At 40.4% G+C, this 24463-nt stretch overlaps 1 protein-coding gene across 5 annotated transcripts in view; it reads right to left on the bottom strand.

The window, feature by feature from the left end:
* LOC149323929 (beta-1,3-galactosyl-O-glycosyl-glycoprotein beta-1,6-N-acetylglucosaminyltransferase 4-like) overlaps positions 1-24463 on the bottom strand; it is a 47984-nt gene that overhangs the window by 21251 nt on the left and 2270 nt on the right. The window contains exons 1-2 of one of the 5 annotated variants that reach the window (XM_089494271.1): positions 22777-23028; positions 5791-5954 (exon numbers count right to left, since the gene is read on the bottom strand). The gene's annotated coding sequence lies outside the window, so the exon portion shown is untranslated. Of the gene's footprint in view, positions 1-5790; positions 5955-8071; positions 8166-21846; positions 22019-22776; positions 23029-24463 lie in introns of those variants that run through there. The other 4 variants (XM_089494285.1, XM_089494293.1, XM_089494276.1 and 1 more) reach the window with 4 other exon arrangements.

Genomic DNA, 24463 nt, shown 5'->3' on the forward strand with positions numbered 1-24463 from the left:
CTCGCGGCAATTCCCTCCACCAGATGGGTGTCAGAGCTGGGGCCCTGTCGGTACATAAAGACTTGTGTATTTTTAGGCCTGTCTCAGTGTGCCTTCGTCCAGACCCTACCTTCGTGCCTAGGGTCAACTCAGCCTTTCAGGTGTCACAGGACATTCTCCTGCCTTCATTCTGCCCCGATCCTAAGAAGGACTTGGAAAAGACCTGGCACACATTGGATGTGTGCAGAGCCCTCAAATCTACATCAAGAGGACTTCAACCTTAAGGTCATCTGAGATGTTCTTTTCCTTTTGCCTGGACTCTTTGGGGTGCAAGGTACCAGTCTCGACTCTGACTAGGTGAATCAGGTCTTCTATTCAAAAGAGCTACTGAACTCTTGATCTCACTCCACCCGAGGGGTTGATGGTGCACTCAACCAGGAGTGCATCTACCTCTGCGGCCTTGACCACTAGCACCTCCCTGTCAGATATTTGCAGGGTGGCCACACAGAAGTCGCCTTCAACCTTCATAAGACATTACAAACTGGACGTGTCTCAGTCCATAGAGGTGTCATTTCAAAAGAGGTTCCTCCAACAGATTGTGTCGGGGCCCACAGTCTCCTAGCAGCACCTCCCTCCCAGTTCGAGAGGGCTTTTGTAAATCCCAGATTACAGGAGGACAGGACCCTCTCTGCTGGGAAAAGGAACGTTGGGTACTTACCGTGACACGTTCATTTCCTGCAGAGAAGGGTCCTGGCATCCTGCCCACCTGGGTGCTGCCTGCGGCCTCCGACCCTGCCTGCCTGTTGGTGGACCTGCCTTGTTCTTCTTGTTGCTGGATTGGTTTTTCTGAGTTCTTGTTTGTTTTTGGACTAGTTTTTTCTAAGGTGTTCTGGTTAACCCTTAGCTGATGTTACTAAAGTTCAGTTCCTTGATTACCTTACTAGTCGCTTGGCTTGTTATTGACTGAGGCTCAGGGGGGCTAGCTCCTCCCTATATAGGGGCCGGTCTTTTGTTTATTGTCCCTGCCTACAGGAGCAAATAGGAGGAGCTAAACCCAGATTACAGGAGGACAGGACCCTCTCTGCTGGGAAACTAGCATATCCACTTGAGTCCAAACTAGCAAGGAGCCCTGTAGCATGTTGTTAATTTCTTTTTTAATTGCTGTTTCTTCACACCTGAGCCAGAACATGTAAACCAATTAGTTTCTCTTCCTGTTGTTTGCAAACTTCCATGAGTCAAACCCAAATATGTTGGCTTCTGCCAGAACAGGTCTGAACACACTACTCTCATCCCCAGAGCACCTTGCTGCAGGCAGAAGCCCCAGTAAGGTAGAACAGGTAGCATGAGTTCTTCCAGATCCACCTAGCACTCCTTCTACATTACTTAATAGAAGCACCAGCCAGAGAATGGGATGGTGAAGTATGATGGTCAAATGAAAAAGAGGACAGGGAACCTGTACTTTTAATAGCTGTGTGGGAAATGCATTATATTACATTATACTCCACTTTAACTGTCATGGCAGCATCTATGGAGTCCTGAGATCTGCACTTTTGTTGCTGTTGTGTGATTTCAAGTCATTTCCAACATATGGTGACCCTAAGGTTTTCTTGGCAAGATTTATTCAGAGGAGGTTTCCAATTGCCTTCCACTGAAGCTGAGAGCATATGACCTGTCAAAGGGTTTTGTGGCTGGGCTAGGAATTGAACCATGGTATCCGCAGTAACACTCAAACCACTATGCTATGCCAGCTATCCTGCACTTAAGAGAGGGGTATTTAAAATTCTTAGCCAGAAAGTTCCATTAGTACTTTCCTAAACAACAAATCCCAGAATTTGATGGGAAATCATCATGGCAGTTAAAAATGGAATACAGTGCTATAATTGTGTAGCGTAAAAGGGTTATAACTGAAAGTCCCTTTTCTACAGAACTATTAAAGTTACAAGGGCGGGTTATAGACCGCTGAAAAGCGGCGGTCTGGCTCCGCCGCCACTTGCAGCGTCTGGGAGCTGCAGCCTTTAAATGGCGCAGCTCCCGGATGCTGCAGAGAAGGAGCGTGGAAATCGCGCTCCTTATCAGGCCCTGGAAGAGGCGCCACGAGTGCCAAAGGGCGCACTCGCGGCATCATTTCCGGTGCACCACGTGCGGACGCAGAGCGTCCATTACGTCAAAATGGCGGCACCCGTATGAACAGGGTGCCGCCATTTTGTACGGACTGAGTCCGTGATAGGGCAAGGGGCATCTAGAAGAGACGCCCCTTTTCCAAACTGGGACTTCCTCGGGACGTCCCTAATGGAGGTTTGTAACCCGCCAAAAATTCTTCCCTTTTTACATGTATCACCATTTTGTGAAAGTGCTTAAGTTAGGATCTGCCCTGTCCCTTTTTTTAAAAAAAATCCAGCCTGGAGACAGTTTTCCAAATCAGGAGGGGAAGAGATACAAAGGAGAGAAGATTCTTCTGTTCAAGCTGTTCAGGTTTTCCCACTTGGTTCTCACAGAACAGAGGCCTTCAATATGCCTATTCCAGAAGTTAGAGCTACAAGGAAATATACCAACAGTCGCCCCTTGAGACTCTCCTTGTTCAGTGTTATAATAATAATGAAAATAATAATATAAAATAATAATAAATCTATTTTTATCCTACCCCTCTGCGCAATGCATTTGGGGTGACTTACAACATTAAAATATATATTCCATAACATAACCCCTAATCCCACCCACCCTTTAAAATACAATTAATTAAACCAAATAAGATTAAAATTTACTTAAAGACAATAGCAATAAATAGTCAATGAACAGTAACTGTACTCAATTAGAGGTCAACTAGTTGGGTCTTCTTTTCTTATCTATCCAGGAAAGGCCTGCCGGAGGAGATCCTTCTTAACAGCTTTTAAAAAGCTGTTTAAGGTGGTAATATGACGAATCTCATCCAGCAAGTCATTCCATAATCTGGGAGTGACCGCTGAAAAGGTCCTCTGGGAGGTTGCAGACAGTCTAGTTTTTAAAAGGTTGCACCAAATTCCTCCCAGAGGGCCTAAGTGTGCGGGGTAGATTATACGGAAGAAGGCGGTCCCGGAGAAAGATTGCACCCAAGCCATTGAGGGCTTTAAAGGTGATAACCAATACCTTGTACTGCGCCCAGAAACTATTGGGCAGCCAGTGAAGTGATCTTAAGATCGGTGTTATATGGTTTCTTCTGGATGTACCTGAGACCAATCTGGCTGCCATATTCTGTACTAGTTGACGTTTCTGGACCAAGCACAAGGGTAGCCCCATGTATTGCACATTACAGAAATCAAGACAGGAGGTTAGCAGTGCATGTACTATGGTTTCAAGATCCCTAATGTCCAGGAAAGGGCACAACTGACGTATCAGCCAAAGCTGATAACAGGTGCTCCTGACCATCACATTTACCTGATTTGTCATTTGGAGCGACGGATCTAGGAGCACCCCCAGACTGCGAACACAGTCCTTGAAGGAGAGTGTGACCCCATCTAGGAATGGAGGTTGTATCCCTATACCTGGGTTCGGTGCTGCTATAATGAGTACCTCCGTTTTGTCTGGATCAAGTCTATATTGTACAAGTCAAATCTATATTGCTACTCTTGAATTGCTATTTATATTTAAATTAACCTAGATCCAGATTTAGGCACGGTACATACCACCAATAAGAGGCGTACTGGTGCCGATTCTAGGGTTAGGGATTGAGCGGCAACCTCACGGTCCCTAACCCTAGTAAGGGCGGGCGGCAAAACAATGGAAGCGTCCTGTCTATAAGGGCCCAGCCATTGTTATGTAAGCGCCGTGCAGTGGCGCACTTGTTACACTGCCCCTGCGGCTTAAAAAGAACCTGTTTTTTCCAGATTCTTCTTCTTCCATAGGGAAGCCATGTGGTTTGGTGGCTGCAGCTTCTTTCTGGAGGAAATTAGGCCACCGGCAGGCTGTCCTTTTCAGGTGGTCTGTCCCGATCCTTAGAGAAATCATTTTCTGAACACTTAAGCCAAAATACTTTATACCCAGGAAAATTTTCCCCATTCTCTGCCTCTAGCACAATGGATTACATCCAACATTAGTTACAAGAGAAAGTGCAGGCGAAACTGGCCCTAGTAGTTATGTAAAGTTAACTAAAGAAACACCCATATGAATGCAATCAAATGTGTTGTCAAACAATGGTGGAATACAAGCACTGGATTTGAAAATTGAGCAAGGTTGAAAACTGGTTTCTGCAAGTGATGAAAGCTTCATACTAGTGGAGTGAAATTATTAGATATTATGTGAGGAATATATAGTTGATTGAGATAATGTCCAAACCATCCTGGGCACAAAATGCTGTTTGAAAATACTGAAATTCTGGACCATGCAAACAACTATCAGGTCAGAATGCACAGGGAAGCCACTGAAATCCACAAATACTTGGACAACTTCAACAGGAAAAAAGAAACCCTTAAAGTAAATCAAGTTTGGCTACCAGTCCTGAAGAACACCAAAACCAGGACTCAGCAAATGCAAATGAGAAACGACTGAGGGTCAGGGGCTTTCCCAGCAGACAATGATCACCAATTAGCAGACACTAATCCTCTTTTGCATGTCCTCCCACCCTGAGGCCCAGCCATCAACAACAGAACAATACACAGATTAACAGGGGAATCTCTTCTCCTTACCCAGGATCACACAGTTGGTGTGTGTGTACACACACACACCCTCTCTGCCAGGTCAGTTGCCAGCCACAGATGCTGGTGAAACATCAGGAATAAACTCTTCTAGAACATGGCCACATAGCCTGAAAAACCCACAAAAAAACTATGGATGTCGGCCATGAAAGCCTTCAACTTCACATTTCTGAAGAATTATTAAATAGCCTAATTAGCGAAAGCCAGATGAAGATTCCAAACTTGAATATCTCATGGATTCAGTACTCCCACACCTTCCCATAGCACCAGCACTTCCATAGGAAACCCCAACCCCCATGCACCTTGAAGTGACCCATGAGTGAGGTTTCTGATGGGCTCACAACTACCTCACCCATGGATTCAGAGGCGAAAACCAAGCTACCTGCCAGTCCTAGAGGAACAGCACATGGGAGCTCAATATTCTCATTGAAACAGTAAGAGAGCTACTCAAGTGTTGGATCCGAGCTAACTCTTTACAGTGTGAGCCAGCCAGGGCTCTTGAAGTCTCAGCTTCAAGTGTATCTACTGTGCAGTACAGACCACCCAAATGCACCGTACTCCTGGAGATACTAGGGTTAGGGAGCACGCACCAGCCACACGCTCCCTAACCCTAGTATGCGTGGGGGCTGCCATAATTGCATGGTCCCACCCATACGTCGGTGACGTCACAGCTGCGCAGCATCCAAATGGCGCTGCACAGCTGTGACATTGCCGCACCATCCTATGGCGCTTTGCTGCATTGCAGCTGCGCAGCAAACAGGAGGTGCTTCTAAGCGCTCCTTTTTTGCTGTGCAGCGGTACCATTTGGTTGCTGTGGTAACTCTGCACAGCAAAGAGAGGCGGCTCCAGCCCGCCTTTTGCAGGCGGTGTGTACCGGGCCTACTATTGGAACAAGCAGGCTGTAGGCTTTGTGTAACCCAGCAGTCTGGTAACTGGTGAGGTGTCTGATGCTTAGCACACTGTACCTTGTTCTTGAAACTGCATCTTCCCCTTGTTTTTTCTGCTATGTTTGATCTTGATTTTGCACATGGTCTTGCTGTCAGAATGTGGTCTTTTTTAGATTGCCTCTCCAGTTCTGATCTCAGCCTCTGCTTTAAACTCTACATTTTGGCCTTGCCAAATGAATCAGTATTATTAGACCTACCTTTTGGGCTTCCCTTTATCTTCTTTCCTGTCCTACAGTCACCATGTAGACTGGTTAATCTGGACAGTTCTTTTTTTCCATCTCACTGATATTTGTAACACTTCTGCTCTGTTCTTACACATCTCTGGTTGAATATATTTCAGTCAATTATGCAGCATTTCTTCCTGTAAAGATAAAAAAAGTTAAGATGTCCATAATTTCAATAGGTATTTTTATTCTAGAATTTGGCTTCTTGGCCTACAGAGGATGTCCTAAAAGGGTGCTAAATAATCTGAATTTTAAATTCTCCTCAAGAAGACTTTACATTTTATATACATAACTGTGTCATGTCGCAGGCATACATTTTATAGTTATTTTGTACCATGCAGCAAATAATACCTCTATAGTGTTACATTGCAGTTCCACATATGGGACAAAATTAAGCAACTGGGACTTTTAAGACAACCACTGAAATACTTTAAAGCAACAAAAGTAGCTTAAAGCAACAACAACCAGAACAACATTACAATAAACTCATTCCTTCATCTTTGCAGCTTTGACTTTTGCAGATTTAATTATTTCTAGGTTTGATAAATATGTTTTCTCTAGGAATTTCTAGGTCATCCAGAGAAATTCTGCTGGAAGTTGACCATAGAGTAGCACCGGAGGAGCTAAAGATTCTTAGAGAAAACACTTCTCTAGGCATTTGTAGCTCTTGAAACATGATTTTATGGTCAAATTCTGGCATGTGTTGACCACAGAGTTCTGCTGGAGGACCTAGAAATTCCTAGAAAGGTGTTCTCTCAGGTTAAAAACTGCTACTTATTTATTTGCATCCCCCCCCCCCCCCTTTCACAGGCGTCCTGTGCCCCTAACCCCAGTGAATGTAAAGGAAGAAGTGTACTTAGAAAGCTACTGAGTACAATAACCTTATATAAAATCTAACATCTATTTATTATGCTATACATCCTATTATGAAATATGTCCAATGAGAGAAAGAGAGGCTCAGGATGCTTTCACCCCACAAAACAATCCCCAAATGTAACAATAAATATTTTTTTTTGCTAAACTTTGACTCTTTAAGTTTCTGGTGCTAGAATGCCATCATGATATACAAAGATAATTAATGTTAAGGAGACAGTTCCTTGTCTCTGCAAAGTTTTTGATGCATATGCTAATGTATGCAAAAGATTTTGTGTCACTGTAATAGACAGCTATGGTTACACATTCCTTTGCTTGCCCAAAATTGCATTGAAACAATGAGGAAATACTGCTTGGGGAAGAGTTTCATGGGTGTATTTCATGTACATGGTGTCAGTAGTATTCATGTACACAGTCAGTTGATTATCTGAGTCATAGACATTGCCTAAGGGTAAATCGTATGGAAAAAATATTGCTGCTAATCTTCAGCCTCTTGTTTGCCTGTTTCTTTATTTCTTTAGAATATTTATACCCTGCCATTCAGCCAGAAAGGCTTCCAGAGAAGCTTATTTATTGTTAATATCACATTTCCTTCTTTTTTCAATTCAAACCTTATTCCCAAAAGAGTTCTAAGCAGTGCTTGCCTTAAACAAACAATATTTTAGATTGATACATATGAAAAGACACAGATAAAGTAACAATTACTGAATCATTATTCTTAGCAATACTAACATTATCAAACTTTTATTTATACCCTGCATTTCTGACAGATTGGGATCAAGGCATCTTAGAAATTAAAGGAATTACAACTGATCCTTCATTTTGGCATTTAATATAAGGGACCCCATTTTATTACATCACTGTATAAAATGGAAATTGAGCATCCATGGATTTTGGTATCCACGAGGGGTCCTGGAAACAAACCCCAGTGGATACTGAGGACCCACTATGTATACATAAGATGTAATAAATTAATTACACTGTAGCCAAATGTGACCATCATTCTAGTCTAATACTTACAGACTGCATATTCCAACCATACCACTTCATTTGTAACCTACATGCAGATTTGCGTGTTTCCATCCTTAAACATAGAATAGCTTTGTTTTTGAAATTTGATAATTTTTTTAGATGTCAAACAATGCATTTTTGTTCTAACTACTGCACAGTTACTTTATTAACTTGTTTAAATAGTAAAAAATAGAAAATCGAAAAAGAAATTAACATATTTTAACAACAAATCAGACAAAAACATAATTTCAGCACAAAGATATAGAAAAACAAATGAACTAGTGGATAGATGGTAGTGTCAATCCAAGAAATTATGGTAGTAAGGGTATATGCTAAAAGGTCCATCAATGAACAATGTACATATTAGTACCTCATCTATTTAAGAAAATATGGAAGATGAGCACAAAGGTCTTCTACCTCTGTCAAGACTGTACTGCTCTCCCATGCTTTTGCCAAAAGGTAGATTTTTGAGGCTTGAAAAGAGAAGTAAAAATGATCTGTGAAATATACAATTTGATAATGACTTTATGTAGGCATCTCACTAAGTGTGAGTGGACAAATGTGGCTGCATAAGTGGTTTTGTTTAATCTAATACTTCCACAGTCAGGTCCAGTATGGCTAATGGAATATCCATGCTGCACTGTTAGTAGCCAAATACACACTGAGCTAAGTCAAATGTCAACTCCACCTAAAGCAGACCTATTGAAAACAACAGAAACTTACTCATTTCAAGTTGGGATAAAATTTATCCCAGAGCTGTATAGATTAATCTGTTTATAACTTAACTAAAACAGATATACCAAGTAGATGTGTTCCTGAACATTGCTTCTTTAACAAAAAAAATCAGTATCAGAGGCAGAAATAACATGGAAAGAATAGGGATATATTCCTATACCACAAAAAAGAAGACACATTTTATTCAAAACATACAATGCACACATTTGGGGAAAAACCCAAACAGTAAGGTAAGCCTTACATAAGAAACCAAAACAAATGTGAACCTTCTTGAAGGCTTCTTCCAAAATGCATCTCATATGGATGACATTTTCTTTTATCAACCTCCATTTTTCATACAATTTCCATCCTGATGGCCAAACTTATTGGTCAATACTTTTTTAACATGCTGAGGTAGCTGGTGAAGCAGGCTCATCTGCTCTTTTTTTCTCTGTTTTGCTGGGGATTCTGGTGGCAACTGCTCTTTACCTTGCCTGTTATAGGCAGGCACATACAGCTATAATAGCATAAGAGCAGAAGCCCACTCTTTCCCAGTTCAAGTCTTATTGCTTTGTTTACTATACTAAACACTGCTACAACCCAACACAGAAAGCTTATATTTTCCCAGCTCTCCTTCATCATCCTTCCAATGCCAATGCTACTATAAAAGCTTCAATTAGACAGACAACTAAGAGGCTGGGCACATGTAGAAAGACTTTGTAAATAGGAGCTTCATTGCCAGAGGCTTTGTTGACTGAGGTGTACCTGTACAACCATATCATTACATTCTGCTACATTCCCATGCTTCTTAACCATGCTATATACATCAACAAACTTAAAGCTTACACCACGGTGATAATCATGGAGCCCTCTGGATGTTGGGTTTGAACTCCCAGAGTTCCTCCTCATTAGCTATACTGGATAAGGCTGATGGGCGTTACAGTCCAAAAACTTCTAGGAGACACATGGTTCTCCTTAACTAGAAATAAGTTCCACTAAACTAAATAGGATTTGCTTCTGAGTAGACATGCATGGAGGATTGCACTATATCTTACAGACTGAATTGTTGTACCTGTTCTAGTTTTCCTAACATTTTCCCCTTCTATAAAACCAAAACCTTATAAAATGTTCCTTCCAAATGCCTTCAAGTTTCCCTGTCTAATAAAATTTGCTCCAAGAGTAACATTTATAATGAAGAACATTTCACCTTTTAATTTTTTCATTCACTTTCTTTTATTTTTGTTTTTGGAGCAATGTACTATTTCAGCTTCATTTCCATTTTTAATCACCATGCCAGCATCACTGCCACATGGACAGCAGAGATCACTGGCCTAATCATAAAGACATGTACAGCTGGCCCTCCGTTTGTGCAGGGGACCCGTTCTGGACCCCCCCCCCCCCCGAAAATGGAAGATCGCTCGTATTCAAGCCTCATAGGCTTGAATAGTGTGCCCCCGTGCGCACAGCCCAGGAGTGTGCACCAGGCGCATGCACCAATACAAATAATGGAGGTTGCAGATCTCAGATCCATGAGCTAGGAGGGGCGACTGTACTATGTGTTTGTGTGCCTTCAAGTTGCATCATGTCTTATAACAACCCTGTGAATTTAACAGGATTTTCTCAAGCAAAAAATACTCAGAGGTGGTTTTGCCATTTCTCTGAACTATAGCCTACAGCAGCTGATATTCATTGGTGGTCTCCCATCCAAGTACTAACCAGGGTTGACTAGTTAGCTTCTTAGATCAGACAGGATCTGGTGCCTTTAGGGTATTTAGGCAGAGTTGATCTACTATACTGCTTGATATATAAACCACATAAACATGTCATCTGCTCTTGAACTAGTAACTAGTATAAATAGACATACTGTAAAACGTTCAATCATTGTTATACAGTTTGTAATCCACTGATAGTTCCTTGAGAGTACTTCACACAACATACAATGGACCAACCTCTAAGTAAACAAGTTTAGGACTGTGCTGTAAAAAGCCAGGCTTATTGATATATTGTCATTTGTCAGTTATATTATGTCTCTTCTTTCCTCTAGTGAGCTCAAGATACATAACCTCTACACTTTTATCCTCCCAACCACCAATCTTGCATGGTAGATCAAGCCAAGAGAGACTGATTGACCCAAGGTCATCCAGTGAGTTTCATGGCTCTTATTTGTAATGCTAAATTAACCTAAGTGTTCTGTGCTTTTATTAGCTTTATCTAACAGCACAGAACATATTGTCAAAATTTCCAGCAATGATAACTTCTCTTTTTATCCATTTATTTAACTTCCTGAAATAGGTTGCTTTAAAAAATGCTATTTTCCCATTATTTGGTGTGTATCATATAATTTTCATGCCTTTTATAAATGAGTATCTAACTTTTTGGGCTTTAAACTCCCATGTGACTTTTATTGGAAATTCAGCCTGGCAGCCTGTGATTACTCCTCTTGTTTTGGTATTTCAAGAAACATGATTGATTATAATGTTTAAGACAGCTTTAAGACATTTTTCTTCTCCCTTTCCAGGGGAAAAAAATAAATGCCATTTTTCTTAGGCTAAAGTTTTCTTCCATCACTATTACTTGCACAGATTGGAATGGTGATATATTTAAATGTACAGTTCAAATTTAATATTGTATTATTTTCAAATAAGTTCATTTAAGTGCTGTATCTAAACACTCAAAAATAAAGAACAGAACAAAGAAAAAGAAAATTGGTAATTGCACACACACACAAAAATGTGTGTGAGAGAGAGAAAGAGGGAGAGATCCCTGCCTGGAATATTTGAAACAATGAAGTTAAACATGAACAAACTGTTAGCTATTTCTGTTCCTCACTGTCATCATTATATCTCTTTGCTTCTTATTTGTCTTGCACTGTCTAGCATTCATCTGTTTAAAGACAAATATTGATCCATTAATCTCATGCTCAAAGTAATCTTTCAGTTCATCTCCATTATTAAGTCATCCTTTAATTTGTTGCTCAGAAGAAAAGCCTTTGGTGAAAGTGGGAACGGTGTTTCTATTTTGTTGAAATGCATGTCCACTGCCAATTCTAGTCCTCCTTAAGCAGTGAACCTACTTTTCTCACATCCATAAAAGGAAGACTGGCTGGAGTCCAACCAGGGACCACTTATATGTTCCCAAAGTGGACTCAGATTTCCTCTCCAAACATCTGCACTGTGGAGTCCCATCTCCAGCCAACCAACCAGCCTCCAGATGCTTCCACAGGACGTCCTGGAAAGAAATGTTGCCAAGCACAGAAAATTGTGCTCCCCTTGATTTTCACACTCACACAGCCAGCAATAGGTCAAGAGTTCCCAATAAGTCAAGAGCCCATACTTGCAGGATGTGTGGATGATGTCAAGTGGAAGAAGGTCTGCTGTGTGGCCTAGCAATTAACAGCAGGGTTTCCAGATCAGGACTATGCCAGGTTCAGTTATTTCAGGGCAAAAGCTAAGACCTAGATTTTTAATAGCAGATCCTGGTGATGTCATTTAAAAATTACATGAATCAATAACTACAGCTGCTCAGAGTATGCCATTCAAAACAAAAACACCAGGCTTAAAAAATGAGGAAAATATATGCAGACATGCTTTTCAAAGCAGTGCTCTCGCCCTGAGATCCCTCTTGCTTTGAGGACCTTGGAAGAGGGCCTAGGCCTGAGATCTGGGAATCCTAATTACAAAAAAAGGCAAATCTTGGAGGGTAGAAGAGTAGGAGGAAGGGAAGGAAGCTCTGCAGGGCAAGGAAGCAAATGCCGGCTGGCCAGTTCTGCCATTATTCAGCTTCAGATAGGAAGAAATTCTCCTCCTTCTCCATCAAGGATGGTCAGGGCAGGAGTTTGGAGTGGTTATAGAAGACAGATCATCCATGAGGCTTCAGGGTACTCACAAGAAGGTATTAGATCAGCATTAACTTGTGAAAGATTTCAAGGCCAGGATAAGCAAGGAGGAAAATACTCAATTTTGCACAATTATGAATTTTGCCGCAACAGGCAAGAGGGCGCTAATGAACTGGGACTTAACTTTTTGAGGTTTTTATCTCCCAAAAAGGTAAGACTCTTTCATTTCATTCATACAACTGGAAAGTTTTATCTATATAATACCTATACATTTCTTTCTACATCGGAACTTCTTGAGAAATTCAGTGTTCTCTGCCTAAGGGACAGGACAGGGACAATCTGGATCTCAAGACAAGTTATTCTTTGGGTGCTAATGGAGTTGAAATGTTATTCCCCTTTGTCCCTAATCTCCACATGGCCAAAAAAGAGAGTGGCATCTGCCTCCATTAACATCCCTTAGATACCTTAACTAACAACAGAAGTAACATCTGAGACAAAATGTAGACCTGTCATTCTAACGCTGTCAATTTTTTCCCCTAATGTATGATTTTTAACATCTTTGCCTGAGGAAGAAGCCAGTGAAACTTCAAAAGCTTGCATGATGCCTTTTGGCTGGCCAATAAAGACGTGGCTCTTTCGTGGATTTTGTATTTTGTTATATTTTGATGCATGGCCAACATGACTACCCATGGATATGTTTTCAAGAAGAAGGAAAGTGTCATAACTATTAATGGTGCACACTATTTTTCTTGCAGATTTGTTAATTTATTCTTTATAGCTGAGTCCGGGGGCACATCCAATCTCATAGATTTTTGACAGTGTTTAATTAGAGATGTAACATTTCTGGAAATTTTGAAAGCGCACAAGTTGGACAGTTGAACAGGCAGGCTGTGGTATTTGGCACTAATGGAGAAACTGACAGTCCAATCAGAGATTTTAAATAATATACAAATGACTGAAAGTTTTTATGGTGTTTGGTCTTCTTCTTTTTTAATATGTCAGTAGTATCCCTGTCACTATTCATCATCCACATAATGATGTTCTCTCCTCTTGATTTTGGATTAATTGAAGTTTTTGTAATTTTTATTTCTTTCTCTTTTGAATCTAGTTATATTATCCAAGGTATACAGGTATTGTCACTGTATAATATAATTTTTTAAAAAAATAAAAAATTACTTTTGTTTGCATCCACCATGTTCAGTTTTCTTACACATGCCTCCCATGCTTTCCCCTGACCCAGGACTACTTCTAATAAAAACTACTCAACAGGAATCAACAATGGATAAGCAATAGATGGGAGAAGGATTCTGCATTCCCCATTTGCCTTCTCCTGCATTTAGAAACCTGTGAAAGATTTTCTTGCAAAAACTCTTTAACTACAGAGTTAATCGTAGTATTTTTATACCCACACTACAGCCTCCCACCCAACCACCACTACTGTGGGAAAAACTTCTGGTGCTTACAATGGTCATAGTGATGTTACCTTGACGTCACCATCCTATGCTTTTCTATTTAGATAGCCTGCTGAGTTCAAAAGGAGTTACTCCCAGCTCCAGCTAGAACTTGAAGGGCAGCCCTAGATTACAAAGTGTACAGATTTCAGGTTCAACATGAAATTAGTTACAAATTGCAAAAATACACTTTTCTGCACCTTTTTTTAAAACTTCAAGTTATATGCATAAGTACCCCACAGTTCTAACTTTAAAAGAAGACTGGAATGAAAGGTGGGAACAATGATGCTGCAATTTGCAATGAATACTGGCAGATAACAGGAGGGAAATAGGATGATTAATACTTGCTCATAGGCTATAAAACTTGTCCTTTGTTTTTATGAGTCTCACAGAAATTAAGATTTACTTACAGCCAAATAGTCCTGTAAGAAATTTCCAGCTCTATTCTTGATTCATACACACATGGAACCCATCTTGGAATGAAATTATTTTTACTTATGTTCAAAATATGGTTGACAACTGAGTAACAAGAGAGAAGCAATTTCAGGTGGTTCCAAACAAAGGGCCCCTGCACAAGTCAGTAAAAATTGCATCGCTATCCTGTCTTTCTCTCCTTAACAGATTTTTTTAAATTGGTGGTAAGAAAGGAAATGGGAGCAGAAATGGAAAAAAACATAGGAAGTTTGCAGGCCAATGTTTAAAGGGATTCTCAAAGGTGCTTAACCTATCATGGAAACAGGGTTCAGCACTGTGGGTAACTGGGATGGAAACCACCTGTCACCCCTGTTCTCCTGGCTTGCTTCTGTAACTGATACAAGAGACATTTTTATCACCTTTTAATAAATGGCACTACCTTTCCACAATGGTAGTATTGCATGCTCCTGTGAGGCAAGAGCCTATGCTGACAGCAGCAGTCTTTTGCCGAGGAATCAGAATAAATATGCCAAACACCTTTTTGGAAGCAACAATAGCAGGGGATGTCACCAGCAGAGGATTTCTCAGAGACAACACCAGTGGCACCACAGCTAATACTTGTTAGTACTGTACAGAGGGAGACATCAGTAGATCTTTTGCAACAAAAACCTTATGATGAGATAATCCAAAATCAAGAGATAGTGCCAGAAGATGGGACTCCCAGGTCGGATGGCACTCAATGAACTACTGGGATAGAGCAAAGAAGAACTACGAGTAGTGTTGTGACTAATGATGCAACTGGGCTCAAGCGAAAAGGATGTTTACCTGTTGGCATGATCAGAGGCAAAAGGAAAGTCCAAAGATGAACACACATATTATAGGAACATGGAATGTAAGAAGCATGAATGAAGGGATACTAGACTTAGCAAAACAATAGAATGTATAAACATTATAATAAGTGAGGTGAGCGAGCTAAAGTGGGCAGGGATTTGACGTACTGTGTCAGATAATTATACTGTGTTTTACTTTTCTTTTTTTCAGGAAATGAAAATATAAGAAGAAATTAATAGTAAGGAGAGATGTAGCAAAAGCAGTCAAATGACAGATGTAGTCAAAGCAGACAAAAGGAAAGACAAAAAGCAAAAGTAAAAGATGACAGAAACAGAGTTAGAACCCTGAATGCAACTGTTCAATGAGTTGTGCACAGGGACAAGAAAAACTAGTATAACAATCGATGTAGAGAAATAGAAGATGGCAACAAAAACGGAATGACAAGAGACCTCTTTCACAAAAGCTAACAAATCAAAAGGAAAATAAATCAAGAATGGGGATGCTCTATGATCAGCAGGGGAAGAAATTACATGACCAAGTAGAAAGAAAAAGACAATGGAAGAATACACTGAAGAACTATACAAAAGAGATGAAAGGATAACAGATTACTTTATGGAGATGAACCTACAATTTTAGAAAGCAAAGTGGAAGCTGCAGTTGGGAGAAAGTATCACCAGGAACAGATGGCATATCAACACAGCTGTTACAGAGATGGACTCTATTAAACTTATAACTAAAATCTGTCAACAAATATAGAAAATAAAACAATGTCGGACAGATGGGCCACATACATTCCAATATCCAAGAAAGAGGACAACAGGGATTGCAGTAACCACTGGAACATTGCTTTAATTTCTCATGCAAACCAAGTGATGGTCATAATTCTACAATAAATACTTTTCCCATACATGGTGTGAGAAATGCCAGAAGTCTAGGAAAAGAAGTCGCTGGGGATCCTGTTGCAAACATACATTGGATAATGTTTGCACCAAGTTAGATAATGCATCAAAAATTCCAAAGAAAATTAGACTGTGCTTTACAGATTATAGCAAAGCCTTTGTGTAGATCATGAAAAACTAATTCTCTTTAAGAAATGAATGTGCAACAACATTTAATTTTTCTGACCTGTTTTCAGGACTAGAGGCTGCCATCAGGACAGAATATGGAGAAACACAGTGGTTTCCAATTGACAAGGAGGTCAGGCAAGGCTGCATTTTACCATCTTATCTGTTTAACTTGTAAACTAAACATATCATATGTAAATCAGGATTAGACTCAGAGGAAGGAGGCATGAAAATTGGAGGCAGGAACATCACCCATTTAAGATATGCAGATTATTCCATACTATTAGCAGAAAACAGCAAAAACTTGAAATGATTGCTGAAGGATGAAAAGGTGAACATTAAGAAGACAAAATAATGACCACAGTTGATTTACATAACTTTGAAGCAGACAATGAAGACATTGAAATAGTTAAACATTTTCCATAATTTTGCTCAGTCATTAATCAGAATGGAGACTGCAGTTAAGAAATCAGAAGAATAGTACATGGAAGGACAGCTATGGCACGGTACATACTGCCCAAAAAGGGTGGCCTGCCGGCGCCTGTTTTCCCTCCGCAGGGAAGCCACAGCCGCCAAAGCAGGCGGCTTCCCTGTGGAGTAAAAAGAACCCGCAAAAAGTGGGTTCTTTTTATGCCGCGACTGCAGTGTAACAAGTGCACCAGAATGCACCACGGCACACTTGTTACGCATGCGCCACATAACAGTGGCAGTGCCCATGTGTACAGGGTGCCGCCACTGTGATGCCCTCGTCACATGCTAGGGTTGAGGGGAGAGTGGAAGCACTGCCCCGAGGAAACTAGACAAGATCCTGAAGTGTAAAGATATATGGTTGAATACTGAAGTTAGGATTGTCCAAGCCATTGTATTTCCAATTTCTGTGTGAAAACTGGACACTGAAGAAAGCTGGTAGGAAGAAAATTAACTCATTTGAAATTCAGAGCTCTTGGAAGAGTTATACAGATACCGTGGATTGCTAAAAAGACAAATACAGTCCTCCCTTTGTTTTCTTGGAGGATCCGTTCCACCCCCCCCCCCCATGGAAAACTATGTATATTCAAGCCATATTGGCTTGAATAGAGGTGCATCCCTGCGGGAGTGTACAGGTGTGCACCATGGGTGCGTGCCTCATTTTAACCCTCTACGTTCACCTCCCACGGATAATCAAGGGATGTAGATATCAAGTACACAAGAAAGGAGGGAGAACTGTAAATGGATCCTAGAGCAAATCAAGCCTGAACTCTCCTAGAAGCCAAGGTGCCTAATCAGAGACTATCGAACTTTGACCATATCATGAGAAGATATGGCTCACTAGAAAAGACAATAATGTTTGCCAAGGTACAAGGCATCAGGAAAAGAGGAAGACTGTATTACAATGGATTGAGTCAATCAAGGAAGGCACAGTCCTGAGTCTGTAAGACCTCAGCATGGCTGTTGATGATAGGGTGGCTTGGAGGAGATCTCTCATTCATATGTATGTATACATGTGCCTTCAAGTCGTTGCCGACTTACGACAATCCCATTAGGCAAGAAATACTCAGACATGATTTTCCCAGTTCCTTCTTCTGAAATATAGCCCACAGTGCCTAGTATTCATTGGTAGTTTCCCATCTAAGTACTAACCAGGGCTGACTCTGCTTAACTTACAAGATCAGACAGGTTCTGGTGCCTTTAGAGTTAAGCCAATGAGCCAAGAAATGCCTCTGCCAAGCACTAGAGAGTTAACTGGATAGCATCCTACTAGATGGTCCAAAAAAGCAGCTGCATATAGTGATAGAAGTTACAAGAAAAGGACAACAGGCAAACTGCATCAAAAAAATTAATTCATTCTGCTGGAATTCAAGGAAGTTTTATTGAAAAAAGTAAAAGCCATCCTTTTCTATATCTAGTGTCCATCAATGGTTTCATTTCATCACTAAAACAGGCAATCAGATGCAAAAATGTCCAATTATGTTTGCCTGTGTATACAGTCACTCACAAAGAAAACACCCATAACAATAAATATGAAAATTAGGCTAACAAACTTTCCTACATCCTTTCCAAGTGACAAGTTACAATTAAATGTTGCAACATTAAAAGCCAAGGAATGATTAATTACTATCATTAATCATAATTAATTCAATTAATCAGTCTTAGCTGAAATTCTTGGGTGATCAGTATAATGCACTTTTAAAAGAAAAAACATCCTTTTATTGTAGATGCCATTTATTAGAAATGTTTGACCTTCAAAATACAGGTTGAAGTACTCTGTTGTTGTGTGCCTTGAAGTTTCTGACTTATGGTGACCTTCAGGCAAACCTATTATGGAGTTTTCTTTGCAAGACTTGTTCAGTGGGGGTTGCCTTTGTCTCCCTTTATATTTTATATAAAAATCATTTATATTACACCTTTTCTACCCAAAACACATTACAAACATCAGTGTTTATATATTCACAACAAATTTGCAAAGTAAATAATTAGCATTCCTGTGTTGTAGATGGGAGACAGAAAACTAGGCAAAGGTCACTTCATGAATCTATGGCTTGTTGCTGTTGTTGTGGGCCTTCAGGTAGTTTCTGACTTATGGAGACTTAATGTGAACCTATCACAAGACAAGATTTATTCAGAGAGGATTTGCCATTGCCTTCCTCTGAGGCTGAGAGAATATGACTTGCCCAAGGTAACCCAGTGGGTTTTCATGGCCAAGCAGGGATTCGACCATGGTATCCAAGTTAAAAATCCAATCCATTTAACCACATCCGATAATAATTGTCATTTGGCTTGTAGCTTGTAATGACTGTGGAATAGCATAGTCCCACTGTATTTTACAGGAAATGTAACTGTATAAACTAAGGACTGACAACCCCAAAACTAAATTTCTGTGCACAATTAAAAGCAGGGGGAAAGGAGAGAGGGAAGAGGAATCCAGCAGCACTTTAAGACTACCTGATTTGTTTTAGTACACGTTTTTGTTGATTTCAACCCTCTTTTTCAGACATTCTGGTTCAAATCATACCTAATGTATATTAGCAGTTACATAGTTGTGGGGATAATATCACAGCATAACAGGGTACAGAAAGATGAGATTTGTGCCACTGCTCACAAACATTCAAACAGTTGTGTAAGGTGATACTCATCTGTCAGGCTCGTTCTCAAACAGTTCTGAGATGTGAAAAGAATAAATCCGCTGAGAGTCAGTTCTAGTCAAGTCAGCAGCTTTGTTGGGGAGAACAGTTTTGTTCCATGTCAGAGTGTGAAGATAAATGCATTAATATATGTAGTGTGCCAAGAAACAACTGTCTCTGTTCATACCTCTACTAATGAGTTGGCATTTGTGAATACAGTGGACCCTTGTTATACGCTGGGGTTTGGTTCCAAGATCTGCCGTGTATAACAAAATCCGTGTATGCTCAAGTCCCATTACATATAATGACAAAGCAAGACGGTGTCCCTTATAAAAATGGAAAATCAAGGTAAATTTATACTTTTTTGGAACATTTTCAAACCGTGTATGTTTAAATCCATGTATAAAAAATCCGTGTATAAAAAGGGCTGACTGTTTGTCAGAGTTATTAATCTAGTTTGCTGTGAATGCAAGGCAGCATGATTTAACTTTTAAAACCACAACTTACAAATATTTTGCTATGGCTTCTTCCAACGATCTCTTTTAAAACCTTGTAGAAGAGCCATGACGTAGTGGTTTGAGTGTTGGACTGTGACTCTGGAGACCAGGGTTCCATTCCCAGCTCAGCCATGAAACCCACTGGGTGACCTTGGGCAAGTCACACTTTCTCAGCCTCAGGGGAAGGCAATGACAAGCTTCCTTTGACCAAATCTTGCCAAGTAAAACCCAGATTCACCTTAGGATCACCATAACTCAGAAACAACTTGAAGGCACACAACAACAAAGGAAGTAATTCATCAACCTGTTTTGCCATACTTGGATAATCCTTGCTATTAAGAAGTCTCTAATGCAAATTTATTTTTGTAATGTTTAAAGTCCACCACTGTGTTGCTTCTAAGAAGCATTCCCTCTCCGATCAAGCCTTGACATTTTAAAGGATGTTGTGCTGTTAAGCCCACCACATAACAGTGGCTCAGCACTGTATTATTGTTGGTTTTCTCTTCTCAGTTGCTTTCATCATTCTGTTCTCTGTTCACAGTATACTGTGAAGAATGAGATATCAGGAGCATAGCAATATTCTATGGCAACCACTCCACCAAAACAGCTTATATTTATTTGCCTTAAAACATGGCAATGCTGCCATGACAGTCTAGTCTCACTCAGTATTTACTGCTGTATATACTCATGTATAAGTCTAGAACTTTTAGTCAAAAAAACTGACCCAAAAAACCTGAGTTGACTTATCCACGGGTTAATGTAAATACTGTGCTTTAACTCGTATTAAAATTGAACTATCCCCTGCTGAAAATCAAGAATGAAATCTGTCCTGGAAGCACTGACCCTCCTCTACTCGCTTTTCCATTCAATCATGTTGGAATCATGTAAATTCTTTGGCATTGTTTTCCTTGCTCCATCCTTTAGATCCTTTGTTACATGCCCCCAGGTTTTACCCTTGATCTATCCATGGGTCATATCAAAATCCATAATTTTGGCCCCAAAATCAGCCCTCGACTTATACATGTGGTCAACTTATAGTCGAGTATATATAGTAAGTCCTCTGCTAGAGAAACTCCTGCCCCTGGGACAAGATGATGACATGATGGGTTTCGAATCAGGCCAGTTCCCATCACCACCATGCCAAACTACTGTTTGGAGCAGGAAAATAAAAATCCTTTTTAGGCTGCATCTGCACTGCAGAAATAATCCAGTTTGACACCACTTTAACTGCCATGGCTCAGAGCTATGGATTTCTGGAAACTGCAGCTTGTTGTGGCACCAGAGCTCTCTGACAGAGAATATCAAATGTCTCACAAAACAGAATTTCATAGCATTGAGTCATGACAGTTAAAGTGGTATTAACCTAGATTACTTCTGCAGTGCAGATGTAGCCTCTGCGATAAAACTGACAGGGAGGAAGCATTTTCTTAGAATTCCTACTGAATTAAACAAAGCTTTATTATAAATAAGTTTGCATATGATTACAACCTTAGGAGAAAGGTGGAATATAAATCCCATAAATAAATGAATGAATAAATAAATAAATAAAATAACAGTCCTTTTAAAATATAAATGTGAAGAGGGTTTGGAGAAGACAACATTGCAGCAGTAGGCTCCACCACCACCACCCCATATAGATTTCTGCTTAATTTATATCTTTGCAGTCACTGTTGATGTATTCAACTGACAGGTGTAAACAAATGATGGGGGCTGTTCTTCCACATATTATAATGCATAAGAAGGCTTACAGTACTCTAACTTATATTTTAGGCCTATATCACTTAATAGATGGATGCATTTGAATTAATCTAATAAAAAATCTAATCAAATACAACAGATGCCTGTTTTCTGTTTGTGGACATATCTATGCCGTGAGATTAATTTGACTGCTCTATTCATTGTATTTTTAATTACAAAAATGAAACTTGCATACCATATGTATAAGCTGACCTCATGCATAAGTCGAGGGCAGTTTGTGGGGCCAAAATTGTGGATTTTGATATGACCTGTGGATAAGTCAAGGGTCAAACACTGCAGCATGTTACAAAAGATCTAATGGGGAAAACAAAGCACCACTTCCCTCTCTACATCTCCCTCTCTAGACCTCTCCTAAGGGTCACAGTCTCAGCATGGAAAATAGGGAAACAAACCTTGGCACGCACACACATTTTCTCTCTCTCTCCCTCCCTTTACTACCAGAATTTCCAAAGCTCATGGCTTGCAAAACCAGGTACAAACCTCTCTTTCTCTATCTTCCCTTTACCACCAGAATTTCCAAGCTCATGGCTTGCAAAATGGAATACAAGCTTCACTCTCGCTCTCCCCTTCACCACCAGCATTTCCAAAGTTCATGGCTCGCAAAACAGGGTACACAGGGTGCAAGCCTCGGCATATTCTCTCTCTCTCTCTCTCTCTCTCTCTCTCTCTCTCTCTCTCCCTCCCCTTTACCTCACCAGCTGTTTGTTAGCTTTGGCTACTACGAAGGAGGGCTGAGGGATAAGACACACACACACACACACACGAGCACGTGGGGACTCAAACAGGGAACTGTTTAAAGATTCCTGACTACAAAGGAAAAAAAGGCACTTCTTTTAGGAACTTTATAAGCAGTATTAACTTATTGCCCCATGATTTTGGAGTCCATTTTGGGGCATAAATTTCTCAACTTATAGTCGAGTATATACAGTATATAACATTTAAAGTACTTTACATATAAGATCTCTCACCTATGGGGCAATCCTGAAAAGGCACCATATTTTGTACATGGGCTTCCGAGATTGAAAAGCAATGGGCTGCTTAAAAACTATTTACTGACTTTCATGGATGAAGTCTGAATTAACCTATTCCTGATTCACAGCTCTCCCACATTGTGCTCTGCTAGCTGTGAAACCCCCTTTAGCAGATTTTGTCCCTTGAACCAGCCTTTATATGGATCAAGAGGGTTGAACTGAACATGATTGTCTAGAGACACACATCTTTAACAATGTTATAACAGTAACAAGGTGATTTGTGATAGAGTTTCCATGTATTAAGGTTTAGACTGCAAGTTCTAGTCCCCTCTTATTCCATAAAATGCCATTCACAATGATGGCATTGTTCCACTATCATCATCATCACCACCACCACCACCTTGTGCATTTATTGAGCTATCCTGTCAAAGTTACTGACCTGGCAGTGGATAGCCAAAACTCTGCTTACATCTTCAGTTGCTCCTTATAGATATGAGGAATTTGTCAGGATGAATGTGCTTAAATCAGGATGGGCCCTTGTGGTGAGTTCAGGTGCTGATCTTCTCCCTGGAACTTTCTGAAGGCCAGACAAACTTCAAAAAAGTGGCCTGAATTCCATTTTTGGCTTTTAAAAAAGAAGTGTTTTTAAATGCTAAACAGCACAGGAAGCCCTTTGTTGCTATCAGGGCACTTTGATTCTTATTTGTGGTAGCCCTAGATAGGTTTTTGTTAGCCAATTTTATTCAGAGGAAGTTGCCTTCCTCTAAGGATGTATATCCACTGTAGAATGAAAGCAGTTTGACACCACTTTAATTGCCATGACACTATCCCACAGATTCCTGAGTTTTCTGGTTTGGTGAGGTATTCAGCCTGGTCTGTCAGAGAGCTCTGGTGCTTCACCAAACTACAAATCTCAGAATTCGATAGGATAGCATTATGCCAGTTAAAGTGATGTCAAACTGCTTTCATCCTGTAGTGTGGATACACCCTAAGAGAGAGAGAGAGAGAGAAAGAGAGTTGCACAAAATCACCCAGTAGGTTTCTACAGCTTAGTAGGAATTCAAACCCTGATCTCTAGAATCCTAGTCCAACACTCCAGCTAAGATCACTTGCAATCTTGAATGGAGTCACTGGAATGGGAGTCCTGCAATCTAATAAATTGGTAAACTGAAGGTTTCCAGTACAGGGGATTGCGGGGGCAGCACTTTGTCCACCTCCTGCTTAAATGCTGGATAGCTATTGTAAAGGTGAACCCACCACAGACCCTAAAATATCTCCTATAAAAATTTATGAGTCAACGACTATAAAGCTTTGTGTCTTTAGCAAATGCACAAGACAGAAAAAGTTAATAAAACAGTGATACCTTTAACTGGGCCTATCAAAATGCACTAAGTAAATGTTGAAAGCTTTTGAAATAAGTTACACTCAGCCAGCCAGCAGGGAAATGCACTCTGCTGCATAGCATAAGAGCTAGACCTGATGCTTTTCTGTCCCTCACAGAAGTTGAGAAAGGCTTATAACCAATCCAAAAAAGTAACGCACTTCTCCTCCCTTCCTCAACAAGCTACTGCAAGTGACCTGGTCCTTCCTTCCTTCCCCAAAGCCTCACTTGGAAGCAAACTGACTGAGGCTAAAGTTGTGCAGCCACACCGGAGTGTGATTTTGAAACAGAACAAACAGCATCATCTGCTGATTACAGGAAGCGCCCAAGAGTTCCTCTTGCAAAACCAAAAAGGCACAGAAGGAATAGGTGGGGTGAAAAAAACAGTCAAGAGTAACAAAACCAGGCACAGTGAACTCATTTGAGCATATTTTTCAGGCCAAAACCAAGAGTTTTGGATACAAAATTGGAGCTTCTTTGGACTGCAACTCCCCCTATCCCCAGCCAGCATAGCTATCTATGGTGCCAGGAGTTTGCTGCATAGAGGCGAAAGAAAAGGCTGTGCAAAAAAAGTAGGACCCTGAAAAGCACTTTTTCTATGCTGACTTGGACCTTGCCCTCCTCATGTGGCCCAAAGCCAACAGGACACCCAGCACTTTGGCAAGGCTCTGGCTGTCTCCCCTGTAGGGGCTGTCTACACTGTGTAGATTGACACCACTTTTAAGAGCTTTAGCTCCATCCTATG

The sequence above is a fragment of the Sceloporus occidentalis genome, unplaced genomic scaffold (genome assembly GCF_023333645.1).
Source record: "Sceloporus occidentalis isolate IW3139 unplaced genomic scaffold, rSceOcc1.0.p SCAF_1, whole genome shotgun sequence".
NCBI classification, from domain to species: Eukaryota; Metazoa; Chordata; class Lepidosauria; order Squamata; family Phrynosomatidae; genus Sceloporus; species Sceloporus occidentalis.